General features: G+C 36.4%; 1 long non-coding RNA gene across 1 annotated transcript; it reads right to left on the minus strand.

The window, feature by feature from the left end:
* Positions 1–1,037: 1,037 nt before the first annotated feature.
* On the minus strand, positions 1,038–16,123 carry LOC103892468 (uncharacterized). Its single transcript, XR_656680.3, has 6 exons — positions 15,638–16,123; positions 6,203–6,345; positions 5,583–5,642; positions 3,807–3,938; positions 2,456–2,597; positions 1,038–1,830 (listed from the first exon to the last, which is right to left on the minus strand). It is a non-coding gene; the product is annotated as an uncharacterized LOC103892468 (long non-coding RNA).
* Positions 16,124–17,874: the final 1,751 nt, after the last annotated feature.

The following is a 17,874-nucleotide window of genomic DNA, read 5'->3' on the forward strand; positions in this document are numbered from 1 at the left end:
GGAGGGATAGAGAGAGATTATCCAAACAGAGAGAACAGATTATCATTAGCATACAGGCAGGACATTTTGAGAATATTTAATAGAAATGGCGAATGGTTCATTTTGGTTCACTTTGGCTTAAGTATAATGTTGGTGGTGGGGCATAATAAAATTTTGCAAGGGCTTAAATTCTAGGCTAAAGTATTGAGAATTAATCATATCTATAAAAAGAAACCACTTCAGGCCGGGCGTAGTGGCTCACGCCTGTAATCCCCAGCACTTTGTGAGGCCGAGGCGGGCAGATCACGAAGTCAGGAGATCGAGCCCATCCTGGCTAACACAGTGAAACCCCATCTCTACTAAAAATACAAATAATTAGGAGGGCGTGGTAGCAGGTGCCTGTAGTCCCAGTTACTCGGGAGGCTGGGGCAGGAGAATGGCGTGAACCCGGGAGGTGGAGCTTGCAGTGAGCACTGAGCACTCGAGCCTGGGCGACAGGGTGAGACTCCGTCTCAAACAAACAAACAAACAAAAAAAAAGAAACCACTTCATATGTCTTAGCAGAAAATTATCATGACTTTAAATGATGATATATTGGATGAAAACTTGTGGCAGAAAGGCCATTTAGGAGGTTACCGTAACAGTCCAGACCCATTTATTTTCCCTTCACTTTCTACCTAGTGAACTGTGTTGTCTTACTTGAGGAGAGATGGCATGCAAAGTGAGTACTTGCTTGATGTCAGAACAGAAGTTCCCATTTTCACTACTATCATGAAAAGAGCCCTCCACGTGTGGGCATGGAGACTGGATCTCCTGGAGATGGTTTGGGGGAGGATGGAGAAAGGGCATGAAACAGTTTTGAAACACATAATATGAATTCCAATTATCCTTCAATTCTTTTGATTTGTTTTCTTCTAGAGAGAAAAAAATCATTTTGGTCCTCTATATCTTTAGCACCTCTATAACACTTCCTAATCTTCAGTTTTAAAAAAGAAAGTATACCTCAGGCACAAAGCCTTCCAGGCACTAGACTCTATAGCAAGAATTTAATCACACTATTTTGTTTTCATTTATTTATTTTTGTTATTACCATCTACTTATGGCAAGTGAAATTGCTTTTCCATTTATGGTAGCATTATACATCTTCCTTTTAAAATGCATTTACAAAAGTAAAATTTAAGAAGGGGGGGTGTTGACTTGTAGAAAAATGGTTAAATAAAAGAAGTGCTTTGCAGACATGGTGAAATATGAAAGGGAACACCAGTGAATTGAGTCTGGAAAATCATAGTTTGTTAATGTGGAATTTTGAGTCAGACAAAATTGGTTTAATGTCCGAGGTCTACTGAACAATTTACTTAAACTGTTTTGGTCTTAGTTTCTACTTTGGCAATAATGAAGAAAGTAATACCTACTTAGTAGGACTATTTCGACGAATGAGAAGAAGAGACATTTCAAAGGTACTTAGCATGACACAGTGCTGATAACAAAGTAAACATATCATACATTTCAGTTCTCCCTTACTTTTCCTCCTGCTGACTGCTGAGATCAGCCATTGCTTCCTGTTCCTCCAGTCCCCAGTTCACACTGTAACTTGTGGGCAGGCCCTGGTATCTAACAGCTGCTGAGTGAGCTCTCTCCTTGCCAGTTTTTGCTGCTGACAGCCTGGCACAGGGCCTGCAGTCCAGCTCCCAGGGATGATTAAATGAATGGCAGCAGGTGGCAGGGACTCTCAGACATGCTTACCCTGCAGACGTCTTTCCTTCTTCTTCTTTGTCAAGAAGTAAAATCATTCTTCCTCTTCTACCCTTCTATGTGCAATGCAGCTAACAACCTGCCCTGTCGTTTGGGCCCCTGTGGAGAAATTCAGGAGCTCAAATCCGTGCAGTCAAAACAGCAAGAACCAGCTGATTTCTGGCTTCCTAAGAATTCTTCACCAGCTCTAAAATAAAATACTATTGCTTGGAGTATACAAGCAATACAATACAATACAATACAATACAATACTCCAGTACAAGCTTGGAGAAGTCATTTAGTTTCCTTGCCTGAGTCACAATTTTTCTTTCTGCAAAATGGAGGTGTTATGATCCTCTTTTTGGGATTATTGAGAGAATGTAAAAGGATTCTAGTATAGTGCCTGGCTCCTGCATATGAAAGTTGCTCTACGGATATTCATCCTTTCTGAGCATTGCTACATTTATGGACAGAATCAGTTTCAGAGCTCAAATTCAGAAGAATTTGGAGATTATTAAATCCTTTCTCCTATCAGAAGCAAGAATTTTCTCCATTCTTCAGCTTAAAATTTTTTACTCTCCAGCTCTCTACCTTGAAGCCATTTTAGTGTCACTATTTGGCAAACTTCATTTTTTATACAGTTGATTCTAATACTGAGTCTAAATTTGCCTTCATTTATCTGTTATTCTTTCTAGAGCAAGACTGGATTAGTCTAAGATGTAATCATTTATTCAGTGTTATTCACCTGCTTCCAGGTGGCTTCTGCTCTATTATTTCTCCAACCTCTCCAGTTCCTGTTGAGGATTTTCCCACTGCCTTTGGATTCTCAGCACCAGATGGTTTTTCTTTAACCTATGGTTGGTCCCAGGAGCCTCATTATGGTCATTCTGAAAGCAGTAGATGCAGAAAGAACCCCTAAGACCTTCAGACAAATATCTTGTATTATTCTGGGATTTCTAGGCAGTGTATAAGAGTGGTTAATAAGCTAGCATCTAAATGGGAAGTGAAGTTCAGAACTCACAGAAAGAAGTCAGAAAGATTGAAGGAGGAGAGCGGCCTTGTGGCAAGCTGGGGAACAAACACTGAAGAGAATAAATTCAGGATAGTATGCCCAGTAAATAGACCAAAATCATATCAGGTAGAACTGGAAGAGGCTTTGAATTCACTAGTGAATTAATTCTAATATTATTGGTGAGAAAGTTGAGCACTGCCATGGAGAAATGATATGTACAGCCATTCCATACCTGAGTTAGATTATAATTCTCTGACACCTGACCCAGTGCTCTTTCTCCCATACTTCATTGTTCTTTGCCTGCTCACTGCTACTCTTTCTCCTGATGGTTTCCCCCAGCCTCCAAGCCTCATTAGATCACAGTCAGTGGACCCATTTTTAGTTCAACAGAATATGCACAGGAATTAGACATCCAACAAGGCTCCTAAAGCCTTTAATCGTTACCATCAATGGGTATAAAAATCTACAATCTGGCAAGGAGAATTCAGATAGCCTAGTACAAATCTTTAGTTACAGAAGGAAAAACAGGAGATGAAAACAAAGCCCTGAATTTACTTTCCACAGGTTACACATCTTGTTACTGGCATAATGATATCTGATTTTACCGAATGGTTATAATGTACCAGATGTAGTGTGCTGTGATTTTTACAATCATTTTCTTATTTATCACTCTCAAAACTCAGTGAGATATGTACAATGTTGTCTGCATTTTTCAACAAGGAAACAAAGGCATGGAACACTGACTTATCTTACAAGAGGTTGTACAGTGAGTCAATGGGTGGCAGAGCTGATAAGATTTAAACCCACTTGTGTTTTAACCATTACCCCAAACTATTCAGTATTTTTGCTACTCAACCTCCCTCCAAAACAGTAGAGCACTTTCCTATCAATACCTAAGACATAACCATCCTTGTTATTTTAAAGTCACCGAGAGAATAAAAGAATTTTACAAAGTCATACATTTGAAAGAAAATGTCCAACGTTTCACACCATTAGAGGAATATCAAGGAATTACAACCTTGGACTAGAGATGCTAAATTTGAAAAGAGCATTTTTCACTCATTTCTAAAGAATTTGAATTTACCTGGGAGCCAAATGATTAAGCCTTAAGCAAAATAAGCCAGGATCCAAGCCTGCTCTTATCTCCAAACTGGAAGTGAAGGATTTCGATTTTGTTCAACTCTGCTATGCTAATGTATCCATAGTCAAGCAGGTGCTGTTGGAGGCAAGTTGGTTTAATTGGTTTAGTGCAGAAAGTACAGGCTTTATTGTCATCCATTTGTTCAACAAACTCTATTTACTGAGCATCTACTACATGTTAATATGTGATTTGCAGTCCCTGCCTCCTTACAGTGAATCACAGCATGATATAGTAAATACTACATAGAGGAGTTTTGTTATTTGGCATATACTGATCACCACTGGTATAAAAGGCACTGAGGTAGGTGGCAGGAATACAGAGATAAATAAGTAAAAACTGGCCTTGTATCAAATTTGCTCACAGTAGTGTGGCAGGTGAAAATGTAAAATTCAATGTGACATTATCAATGCTTTTACAGAGGTCAGTACCTAATGTTGACAGCAGCAAAAAATAGTACCTAATTCTCCCTGGGTAAGAGGTCGGGCTGGAGTGAGAAAAAAAAAAAAAAAAAAAACAGGAGGGAAACACTTCTGGTTTCCACATACTTATATGAGAGTCTTTGTTCAAAAATCTCTCCAGTTATTTTTTTATGCCTGTGGTAAAATTAAAACCTACTCTTTATATAGAAATAGTAGAATAGAAAATGCAGAGAAATTGAACTTCAAAAACAGTATTACCATTGTTAACATTTGGCTGCATTTGTCTGATCTTTTACATAGTTAGGCTTCTTGCAGTTATTTTTTTATTCTCATACATAAATCAACAAACTCAACTAACATTTGTTGATTACATTCCACGTGCAAGACATTGAAGATACAGAGATAATTATGGCCTACCATCATGCACATGATCTGGTCATAAAGACACACACTTAAACAATTGAGTCTTAGACACTGATGAGTGCAACAGGAAATACTGATAGAGACAGCTCAGGAAACACAGTAAGAAATTCCTCTCTGGTCTACTGTACATACTAATTTAAATCCTATTATCCTTTTAAAAAATATTATAACAAAGTCATTTTCCATTTAATGAGAACTGTTTTGTAAGATCCTCATACTGTTCTGTCAAACTATTCTTTATTTAAACAAAACTTTCAGCTGTTTTGTGATATTCACTCATAAATAACTCAAATGAACATCTTTGAATATTACACATTATTTTCCTCTTTCCTTTGGCCTTAAAATACAATTAGTGGCTCAATTTTCTTTCCCGACAGCCATTTCCTGCATTTTATATACACGCAAGCTGGTGTTCAAAGGCATTAAGTTGTTTGACCATGTTAAAATAATCAATTAGGAGTTGATCCAAGCCTGGAATGCAGAGCATTCAGTTTTCAGGGTGATGTCTAAAGACTACCCTCTAGGTCAGGGTTTTTCAGTCTTAGTACTGTTGATATTTGGGCTAGATAATTCTTTCTTGTGGGAGAGGGCCTTGTGTTTGTAAGATGTTTAGCAGCATCCTTTGCCAATAGCATCCCACATACACACCAGTTATGACAACAAAAACTATTCACAGATATTGCCAGACACCCCCGAGGGATAGCCAATTTTCTCCCCATTGAGAGACACTGCTCTAGGGGATCCCTGCTGCATAGATTTTGAAAGCTGTGACGATGACCCTCATTGACAGCAATGCCATTAAGAAGTCATCCTTTTCTCTATTGAATAGATTTTGTTTCACAACCATATGTAGACAAGTGAAGAAAGTGTAACTTACCTGTGAAACCTCAGCAAATTCAGGATAAAATAACTATAAAAGCCTTGAAGCTAAGCTTCCCTAAAGAACAAGAGGAAATACATTATTCTGGAAGGCTTTTAGGATTCAAGCTGGTGTCCAAGAGAATATATGATCCATGCAGACAATAAAAGGAAGGAAAAGAACATGGAAACAGACATCAAATCCATGGCTGTTATGGTCTTCCAAGCTGCTGATCTCCTAGGATTTCTCTCAAACGACAAACCATATGGAGAGCTCATCTACCTTGCAAGAGTGTTTATGATTCCTTGGGTAGTGATGTGAGGCCTTGGGAAGACTCTGGCAATCAGTAGAGAAGACTGTAAAGCTGGAGGAATCGCCTTCAGCTCATGCACAGGGTCTGGCTTCTTAGAACACAGAATCAAGAGAATCAAAATCTTATAATGGGTCCTCGTATGTGGCTACTGACTGCATCTCTTGCCCTTCTGATTTCAATGGATCATGAAAGAAGGGTGCTAGTGAGTCTCCCTAAACCCATTCAGCATAAAGTAAGCAGGATTTGGCACAAGTAAGCTTTGTGTGAACTGCTGTCATGTGGATACAAAAAATAGAACTGGGTAGAAATTGGCCTGGAGGCTTACCTTGACATAAACTGCCGTTCCACATAAGGGATAAAGTGTTTTGTCAAAAGAAGACTGGGCCACTGTCCTTTCTCATTCATCTCCATCTCATGTATCTTCAATCTGATGACCAAATTCTTGACCAATAGTAAATAGACTCCTAACTGTGGCAGAGGAGAAAGAGGTTCTAGAAATTACCAGCTGAGTGTTCTTGGGTAGGTTTCATCACTTCTCTGAACTCTAGCCTATTAAATTAAACAACTACTTCCTCAGGTTGTTTCAAGATTCAGTGAGATGATAGATAACTTATCTAGCACAGTATCTGTTATATGCTAAGCACTCAATAAATGTTAGATGTTTTTCCCTTTATCACTCTTCAATAGTCAGACTGTGCACTACTGAGCATTCCTCTTATTTTGAAGGCCTTTTGGCATTTTGCTAAATAAACTCTTTAATTAAAATCCAGCACAGAGCAGGATAATAGCCTCCATGAGGGAAGGGATCATGTCTTGTCTTTTTCTCTAATATATTACCTTGGTGCTTGCCGTGTATTAGATGCTTGAGAAATCTTTGCAGAAATAATTGAATATATGATTATATGAATGAATAATTTGATCATACAATAAAGTCCTGGTATTGGGAAAGGGAAAGATAACATTTATTCAGTGCTTATCCTGTGCTAATCATCTTGATATACACTCTCCAGTCACTGATCTATTCAATTTTCTCAATTTTTATTCCATTTTCAGAAGATGAAACCACAGCTTAATTAACTTAACTAAGGTCATTTGGCCACTAGGAGGTTTAGCTGGGCTAGAAAACCAAGTTTGTCTACTTTCTATGCCTGCTATGGGAAGTCATGGGACTAGGAACTACCCAAAACAGAGACCAATTCTTAACCATCTTTAATTCCTGTTATCAGTTAAATTACATACCCCCAAAATATATAATGAAGTCCTGACCCCTAGTACCTCAGAATGGGGCCTTATTTGTAAATAGGATCATTGCAGATCTAATAGTTAAGATGAGATAATCCACTATGACTGGTGTCCTTAAGAGAAAAAGAGAGACACGCAGGAAGAAGATGACCATGTGATGAAGGAGGCAGAGATTGGAGTAATGTATCTACAAGCCAAGGAATGCCAAGGATGGTCAGCAAACAACACAAGCTGGAAGATGTAAGGCAGGGTTCTCCCCTATAGGTTTCAGAGGGATCATAGCCCTACAGACACCATTATTTCACATTTCTAACCTCTAGAACAGTGAGACAATAAATTTCTGTTGTTTTAAGCCACCTGATTTGTGGTACTCTGTTATGGCAGCCACAGGAAGCTAATACATACCTCTGTACAAACAATTGACTATCATATTAGAGGAGCTCAATGCATATGTATTGACTTAATTTCAACTCAACTGCCCTGGGAAGAATGCTCTTCTCTGTTGCTGGAGATGTGCAAGCACAAGTGGCAAGACTATTATATGGTTATGTTATTAGGGGATTTGAATCATTTCTAAGGACCCACCTAAACCAGATCCTATGAACTTGAGATCTGAAAACTTGAAGGAGAATTATTCTGGGGCTATATTACTACATTTGGAGAGGTAACTCTGCCTAGTGTTTCTAGCACAGTTAGATTTCTATAAATGTATCCAATCTTGTGATCTACAGCCATCAATAAGAAAAAGTTTTTTTTTAATGCTGTTCAGGTATTTCTAACTGATTTATTCATCTTCAAACAGTGTTTGTACTCCATGTGCATTATGGCTTTAACTGCTTTGTCTATATCTTGCAATTTTTTAGACCTGGAAAGGAAAATGTGTGTTTCAGGTATAAAATACCCTCTTGAACTAAGAAAGGAATGATTGAGACTTGCCAAGCCTTCAACAGAGCCCCAAGTTCCTCACTTCCTCTTGGAACGTAAGGAGTATTAAATGACTATGAATGTGGAAACCACCAAAGCTGCAAATGAAGCAAACTGTATAAATTTAAAATTCCTGCTCTTGTATATGTTCCTTGCTGGAAATAGAGAGCTCTTTCTTTTTATTGTTAAGGGAGTATCAGTTTATTTTTTTGGATTATTCCCACTATTGAATATTGACTTATCATTTATACAAAACTGTAAATGGGAGCCTAATAACTGAGACCATTTGTAAATTATGGAAATGCGCTCATTTTCTCTGTAGGGATTCATCTTCTTATGGGAAGAATTTCACAGAGCTAAATATAATTGCTTTGCATAGGTTTGCAAGAAAGTTTAGTGTTCCTGGCTATCAGATGAGGAAGGGAGAGTAGAAAAGGACTAACATTCACTAAGAACCTACTAGGGACCAAGTTCTATGCATGTTACTAAATTTAATGATACTAACACACTGAAGCATAATTACCCTCTGTTTTGATAGAAGACAAAATAGAGGCCCAGAGTGGTGCCCAGACTTTCCCAGGGCTAGTGAAGGAGCGGAGCCAGGGTTCAAACCTGTCTGTTTGCCTCTAAAGTTTAATCTCTTTTCATTTACTGCATTGCCTTTCTGAAATGGAATAGGAATTTCTCAGATAGGGGTGAATGGAGTAATATTTATAAACATCAACCTAAACCTTGTGCTCTTCCAAGTTATCTGATAGATTCGCTCCAAGGAGCCATTAAGAAAAGCCACTGGTCCAAGGGCTATAAATTAACACTTTCCTCATACACAGCTATAAGCAGCTCTTTAAAACCTGGGTAATATCGTCCTTAAAATAAGTATCAGTTTTCTGGGCGTTTATGCTCTATCACTCTTGGTTTTTCCATCCTTGACTGCATTAAAAGAATTCTTCTTAATTCCTTTTCTCTTTTTATGGCTTTGCAAGGGGCTAATTTTCAGGCAAAATTGCTAATTTTACAGCTGCTTTCTGCTTTGTCAGCATGAGACTGACTGAGGAGTTATTAATAGAAGAATAGGATTCCCTTTTCATCCTTTTGCTCTTGACTGTTGCAGGAGGTGGGACAAAAATCCATTATTTAATAACATTTGTTCTTCTTGAAAGGTCATCATTCCAGCCTTTTAGTTTCCACTAAACTGCAGCAGTGTCAGCAGCAATAGCAGCCACTTTTTCTTCCTGAAAGGCTTCTGGAATTCCTCCATGCTGCATGGCTGGTATAAGACTGTCTTTGAGATGCACCTTGGAAATGAGGTCCATGCGGGAAAATTCTCTCAGTTATTTCTATGCATTTTCCAAATAGTAATTTCTAGCCATAAGTATTTGTAGTTGCCCCCAGTCATCTGCATGTAGATTTCTGGAGCATAGGGTAAATGTGGTGTATATCAGTTAGGAATTGCATTCTGCGGCTAGTAGCAGAGCACAGAAATAGCAGTGGCCTAAAGAAGAGAGAAATTTATTTTTCACATTAAAAAAATCTTTAAATAGGCATTCAGGATTCGTATGTGACCTCACATTGTCATCATGGACCCAGCTTCCTTCTGCCTTTCCATTTTACTGTCACTATCATGTGGTTTCCATTCTCACGGATGGCCCACAGTCTAAGACACAAGTGATTCTAAGCAGGAATCAGAACATGAGGGTGAAGGGCAAAAAGGGATAGATCAGCTGTCTGTCCTTCTCTTATGGGCTTTCCTAGAAGACTTCCCAACAATTTCTGTCTACATCTTCAAGCTGCAGGGGAGGCTAGGAAACATCATCTTTTTAGCTGGGCCCATTGCTGGCTCCAGTAAATTAGAGTTTTCTTACTAGGAGAAAGGGTAGGACAATATTAGAGTGGCAAATGGCATATCTGCTACATGGAACAAAGAGAATGACTAAATAAATTAAACCAATAAAGCCTCTATTAAGCACCGGTTTTGTGCCTAGAAATGAAATAATAGAAAGTTTTGATTAATCCCTTTAAGGAACAAAAGCTTATTGCTCATGTTGTCTTCTTAGCCTGGAATGCGTTCTCCTTCCTTGCTCACCTGGAAAACTTCAATTAATCATTTAAGATTTCTCTCAAACATTACCTGCTCTCTGATGCTTCTCGGAGTTTCCACCCTTTAATCCCAGAAGGAATTCATCAATGGCTCAGCTCTGTCCCTGGAATACTTTATCCTTACTTCTATTTGCCCCTTATATCTTCAGGGGCAGTACAACTGCAGTGAAGATAACATGGGAGATAGATAACACTGGCTTCAACTCGCATCTGTCACTTTGGACTAGGTACTTTTGCCCTTTGAGCTGCAGTTTCCTGTCTCTAGAATACAGAACGTTAATCCCCATATCAGGGACATTTGTGAAGATTAAATGAGATTATATGTGACAAGCATGGCTGCAGGAAATTCTTAAAATATTTTAGTTCATCTTATGCTCTATCATATGCCTGTTATGATTTACAGAAAATTTTTTTAACTTTCAGTCTTATTTAAATGACTGGTATTTTGTAGGGTTTTGTTGTTGTTTATCACAGTCAGCTGAAATTTAACATATTAATAAAGTCTCTGGAGCTATATTACTCATATAACATTTCCTTAAAAACCTACCTGAAGATATACTTAATCCAAAATAGAGAGACAGCAAAATTCAATGATCAAAAACAGGAAAATTTGATATGAAGAAGGATGGCAATGAATACTAATCTATGCAACTTAGGAATTAGGCTCAATAATGATAGTTACAAAGTGAGACTGTTACAAAACAGTCTCTTGAAAAAAATTAACATAAATAATGTGAAAATAACAATAAATTAACTATAATAAATAGGTACAAACTTTCCAGGTTACATAAGCAAACAAAAAAATAGAGTAAAAGAGTAAAAATGGATGAAAATGAAACTACATGATTGCCCTACTTTGTCACAGAAGAGACCTAGTAGATAGCATTCTGTTGCTGAAGATGCTATCCTATGAAATGTAAATGTGGGAACATTACTTACAATTATAAATATAACTATGAATTGAGCTAAAACCAAAGTATACACCTTTCAGATTACTAGGTGAGAAGATCAAAGACAAAATCTCATGGTATAGCTAAATTGTTTTAAAGGGAAGATGAAAGCAAGGACAAATTTTTTTAAAAAACAGAAAACAAAAAAAAAAAACAGATGTAAGACCGCAGTCATTTTGTGAAAATAATAATTAATAATTAAAATAGGATAAATGATTAAATACCATTTTAAATGCTTATACTAAATCAAAATAAAAACTGATATGCCTAAAAACATTTCAGAAAACATTGATATAAAGGAAGGATGGGGGAAAACCAGACTAATAAAAAAACACAGAATACATTATTATTATTATTACCAAACAAACATGAAATTAAAGTAAAATGAATTAAATACCCTAAACAAGGAGAATTACTGAAAATACAGTATATAATAGACTGTAACTCTTAATAACTTTTTAAACATTGAAATAAATAGCATCAAAATGTATGAAGCAAAACTCATTGAAAAATGCAGGTTAGGTAGTTTAAAAATTGTAGGAACAGAGACCTTAACCAATACAATAAGTCATTTGACATAATGGAAGTAAAGCTAGAGAAATACATAGATATCTAAATAAAAATAGAGCTAAATCAAACCTTACCATCTGTAAATATAAAATATACATCTTTTTAAGGGCTTATAGGATATGTTTATTAATGAACATGTATTAAAATTTTTTAAACCTCTATGAAACTTGGGAAATGAAACTATTACATACTACATTTTCATACAAAAATGCAATAATGGTAAAAACTAATAACAAAGCAAATTTAAAAATATTGAATCAGAAATACAGACACGGTCTTAATTTATATGCCATAGAAGAGAATATCTAGAAAATATATAGACATATCTGAAAAACTACAAAATGAAATACTATTGTGGAAATCTACTTAACTTTGCCAAGATGTACCAAGAAGAAAAGTCACTGAATTTTAGTAAATTAAAATATATTAATTATGTACTTAAGTAAGATAAAATAAGTCAGATGGCATAATTGCTAAACAAAGCCAACAAGAGTTCCCTTGAAAAAATAAATAAAACAAATCAGCCATTAGTTTGCCTAACAAAAATAAACCATGAAATCGAGAATTAAATAAAGAAAAATATACCAGACCTACAGGGGAAGTTATTTCAAATAATATTTGTAAAACTCTATTGTAATAATTTTTGAAATTCTGAATAAAATTGATTATTATCTAGGAAAACATATGGATTTAAAAGTAGATTCAAGAAACAAAATTTGTGATTTTGTTCTGTGAATATGGTATACTAGAAATCCTGTGAATCCTCTCACTGTAAAACATTTAGAAACAATAAATAAAATAAGAAAAGGGTATACATGAAAGCAGAACTGAGCTTACAAGACTGTAATTAAAATCTTTAATAAAGAGATAAAAAGCATAGGCCTAAATTTGGACAGGTAAGCAAACACTAAAAAAGGCAGATGCCCTATGTATAATTACAGACACAAATATTTATTATAACCTACAATCTGCCCAGTGTGAGGTTAGGCCAGTGCAATTTGAGAAGTATAAATAGAGACCCCAAAAAGAGCTGAGATCTCCAAATCATTGTATCGCTGTATATATTAGTAAATATATACAGAAATAAATATGTGAAGAAAAAATTATGAGATCATAGCAAACCAAAACTCCCACTGCAACAACCAAAAATAGCCATAAATATTTATAAAATTATATTGCTAAAGACTATATAAATGCTTTGGAAGCAACAAAGACTAAAGAAATTGGAATTCCAGGGACACAAGAACCTTTATAAAATGAGGTGATGTCACTGACATTTTCTCTCCTTGGGGTGTGGCTCATGCAAAGGTTTCTCACCAAAAGTGAGGTTTTTGGTAGTAACACATGGAAGGCATGGCAGATTGAAATATGAAGAGCCATAATATTCTACATTTTTTTGCCCACAACATATTTGTTGCACATGGGAGGCTGGGGTTGATAAACTCCAAGGGTAGAGTAAATTCTCCCATACCTTTCCGTCTTTGGAGACAAAATCTTACTAAAAGACGAAGGCATGCATAAAACCCACAGCTGGGCTTCCCTCAAGATAATTGCCAGATTTGGAGGTTTCAAGGGTGGAAGGCTAAAAATTGAAAATTAAAACCTCCAAAGAGCAGAGCTAAATCTCCAGAAATCTTTCAAGAATGAGCAGACAGATAGCCATTGACTGCTCAGTCAAAATCCAGGAGGGCAGCACCTGAGGAAATGAAATAAATGAAGGTCATTTCACTAAGCTGTAACAGCCTGAATCCAGTTCAATGCATGTTTAGATTAAGGAGATTAGCCATTATCCTACTTAGAAAACTGAAGCATAGACAGAAGAAAAAGAAAGGAAAAAATACACAAAGCATAAAGGACACATGGGATACATCAAGATAGGAAATATAAACACGTCTTATTTGTGTCTTTAGAGTACCAAAAGAGGAGCAGAGAGCAAAAGACACAAATGAAATATTCGAAGATCTACTAGAAGAGAGTTTTCAAAATGCATCACAGAAAACCCCGCAACCAATTCAAGAATCTCCATAAACTCCAAGCAGGTTAAAAACTTATCTAATCGAATTTCTGAAAACCAAAGACATGATATATAGCTATATATAGATAAATATAGATATAGACATAGAGTATATATGTATGTATATAAAAATATATTTACACACACACATGCACACATATACATACGTGTGTGTGTATAAGAAGAGGTAGAGAGACAAAGAGAATGCTAAAAGGAGCCAGAAAAAAAAGACACATTGCCTAGCAAGGAATAACAATAAAACTGACAGTAGCTTCTTTAATAGAACCTATGGAAGCCAGAAGAAAATGGGTGATGCTTTTAAAGTGCTGAAAGAAAGATTGGTCAACCTTTAATTTGTACCTAGCAAACATATTTTCCAAAAAGGAAGCCCATATAGCGATCATTTTAGACCAAAAAAATGCCAGAGGTATTAATCAGCAACAGACCGAAAATTAAAGAAACCTTAAAGAAAATTCTGTCTGAAAGAAAATGAACCCATATGGAAGAACAAAACTGTAAGAGAAAAATGAAGAACTAGAAAGGGTAAGCATGTAGTTAAAAATAAAGCATATGGGCTCATTGAAACGATAATATCTTTAGAAATTTATGACATACATAGAAGTAAATTACATGAGAATAATAGTAAAATGGGTGGGAAGGAGGTAAATGAGGTTACACTGTTTTAAGATCTGTGTATTGTCTTTAGAGTGGTAAAAGTTCTTATTTAAGATTATTGTAATAACTTAAGAATTAATGCTGTAGTCTCTAGGGTAACCACCTAAAAAATAAATATACTTAAATAAAAATGAGTACAAGAGGAAATATTGAATAATTCAAAAGTGAGTGTTCCAAAAAAAGAAGGAAAAATAAAGTAACATGGAACAGATGGTCCAAAATGAAAACAAATAGCAAGCTAGTAAAGTCAAATCCAATTACATTAACATTATTTTAAATGTAAATGGACAAAACATTCCAGTTAGAATGCAGATATTGTCAGATTGAACTAAAAAAAATTGCCCAAATATATTCTGTCTCCAAAAGACACTGTTCAAATAAAATATAAAAAAAAGGAAACTGAAAGAATGGAAAAACATATATAAACAATAACAGACAAGAAACTGGTATACTTATGTCAGAGAAAGCAACCTATCAGACGATAATGATTTCTAGAGCTAAAAAGATTTTTATAATGATAAAGGGGTCAGTACACAGAAAGATATAACCATCTTGAATTTGTAAATATGTAATAATATAGATTCAAACTATATAAAGCAAAATATGACAAAATGGAACACAGAAAAAGACAAATCCTCAATTGTAGTTGAAGAGTTTAACATATCTCTCAGTAAGTATAGAACAAAGATACAAAAAAATCAGTAAGGCTATAGAAAATATAAATAACACAATTAAAGTAATTATAGTATACTATATCTGTTTTAGTCTGTTTTCACACTGCTATAAAGAACTACCTGAGAGTAATTTTTGAAGAAAAGATGTTGAATTGACTCACAGTTCTGCATGCTGTAAAGGAAGCATGGCTGGGAGGCCTCAGGAAAGTTACACTCATAGTGGAAGGTGAAAGGGAAGCAAGCACGTCTTACAATGGCGGAGCAGGAGACAGAGAGTGAAGGGGGAAGTGTTACAGGCTTTTAAACAACCAGATTTCATGAGAACTCACTCACTATCATGAGAACAGCATGGAGGAAATCCACCCTCATGATCCAATCACCTCCCACCAGGTCCCTCCCCCAACATTGGGAATCACAATTTGACATGAGATTTGGGTGGGGACACAGCCAAACCATATTAACAGCCAACAACTGCAGATGATACAATCTTCTCTAGTGCAACTGGAATTTTTTTTAATTGACCATAGGCTGGTACTGAGCCATAAGAAAAACAAAAACAAAACAAAACAAAACAACAACAACAAAAAAAACACCTGTTTTAACAAAACACATACCTGAGTATCTTGAAACACTCCCTCTGGGGGAAGCCAGCTGCCATGTAAGAAAGTCCAACTACCCTGAGACCATTAGGTAATGCAGAAGGCTAAGCTAGCCAGTTGGAAAGGCAACGTGGAGAGAGAAAAATGCCCATCCTCCCCCAACTCCAAATTCTTTACGTGGTTGAAGAAGGCTTCAGGTGACTCTAGTTTTAATGACTATTTGACTAAGATCCCATAAGACACCTCAAATAAGAAATGACCACCTGAACCCAATCAATGCTCCAGAGCCATATGAGATCATTAATTGTGATCTCAAACCTCTGGGTTTTGTGCTGCTTTGGTATGCAGTGTTAAATAAATGAACAAGCAGTGCAATGAGTATCTCTCTACCCCATTTACCCCCAAGGAGGAAGTGGGGTATTGTCCCCTCACTTCTGGTAAAAAGAAAGGGTTTTCCTTTAATGTATATGCTCCTAGAACTTGGAATATGTCTCTGAAAATTAGGAATACTTAGTAGACATATGTCTGGCTCTTTCTCAAAAATCTAGAGAATGTACCATTGCTGCTGCATCAGGATTGGCCTGCATTCCCAGAATTGTTCAGGCAAAAAATATGAAAATATTTCCCATGGAATGTGAGAGAAAGTCCATGGACAGATAGTGTTAGGTTCTGTATAATAGGACTTCCTATTGCACAGAGAAGCAAAGGTCTGCACCACTCAGAAGCCACAATAGACACCCTGATTCCTAGGGACTGAGGCCTGATCAAGAAATCCCTAGCAACAGGGGAACAGGGACTCTCAGCATAACCCATGGTTTTCCCACTGCAAGTAGACATACTCAAATCTGGGACAAGGAGGGAGACTTAACTTTCATCTTAAATCTGCAGTGCTTTTGATCGGAAGGGTCACGGTTCATCTAAAGTTTCTTGAGAACAGAAGAATATCCCTCAGTGAATAAAGTTTTAAAAAATAAAGATGGTCTCTGATTCCATTCAATAACTCCCTTTTCCAAAAAAAAGGGTGATAGTTATAGACATTAAATATTTCAAATAATCTTTACAAAAATATTAACACTTATTTTCTCATGTAATTCTTAGTGATTTTTATTTTCTTCATCATGCTGCTTTTTCTTGTTAGATTTTTTATGACTAAACATGCAGCATTTTTATCACAGGAATAAAAGGAGTTCTTTCCACTCTAAACTATAAATCAGAGAATCGAACAAAAAGATTGCATAATATTTCCCAGATTTAAAAATTCTAGGATACTAGTAAGCCACCAGTGTTTGTCCATAATATTTTCTGCCCTTGGGAGTTCACCTACTTGAGTCTGAGAAGTCCATTGGCAGCTAGCAGAAAGGTGACATGAAATCCCAAAGCTAGAACTTTACCAGAAAATAAGTCCAGAAGGAGCCTGACTTGGGAGGCCACTTTCTCTAAGTACTTTGGCAACAAGCCCTGTGGCCAACAGAAGGAAGATGCAGGCTCTAAAGTGTTTGGCCAGCACTATCCCTTGCCTGATCTACATTGCTGAATCACCACCTCAGCCATCTGCTTCACCTTCTTTTCTGAAGAGCAGTTTCTGATTATTGTTGTAGCTTATATTAATTTTCTTTTCTTGAACTTTTTTGTGCTATCATGCTTATTATTTCATTGAGCTATTATGCTATGCTAGTTGATTTTTATATACACTTTTTACTTCTTTTAATAACCCTCCCCATATTCACGATCAGAAAATTGTAGTTCAGTGAAATGTAGTTTTTTGCTCATTGTCCAACAATTAGAAGAGTGGATAAACTGGGATTTGCAAACATCCAAAGCCTGCGTTTCTTACCATCCCCGTTCTGGTGCATAAACAGGTGGAGCTGGTGCTCTAGAACATGTGAATCAATGAGGCATTGCTGTCCAGTCTCTAAATAGTTAATATTCTTGCCTGCTCCTGTTCCAGCTTCTTGGAAGAAGGTGTTGGATCTTTGTGCTATAACATCTATCATGACATTAACTTCAAAGCATTCGACCTGGGCGTTTGATCTACTGGCCTGCTTTTCTGACACATGCTGGAAAATAAAAGTAGGAAACCAGGAATGGTTCAGTCATACTTGTTAAACATTTACAGTGCCAGTCAAGAAAGATGTTGACCTTAAAATTAAGAATTAGAAGCACACATTCCGTAAAAGAAATCAGTTCAATAAGAACAAAACCAGCGAGGCTGGGGAGAGGCTTCTGGGCGCCCACAGGAGACGTGAAGCATA

The sequence above is a fragment of the Pongo abelii genome, chromosome 1, assembly GCF_028885655.2.
Source record: "Pongo abelii isolate AG06213 chromosome 1, NHGRI_mPonAbe1-v2.0_pri, whole genome shotgun sequence".
NCBI lineage: Eukaryota > Metazoa > Chordata > Mammalia > Primates > Hominidae > Pongo > Pongo abelii.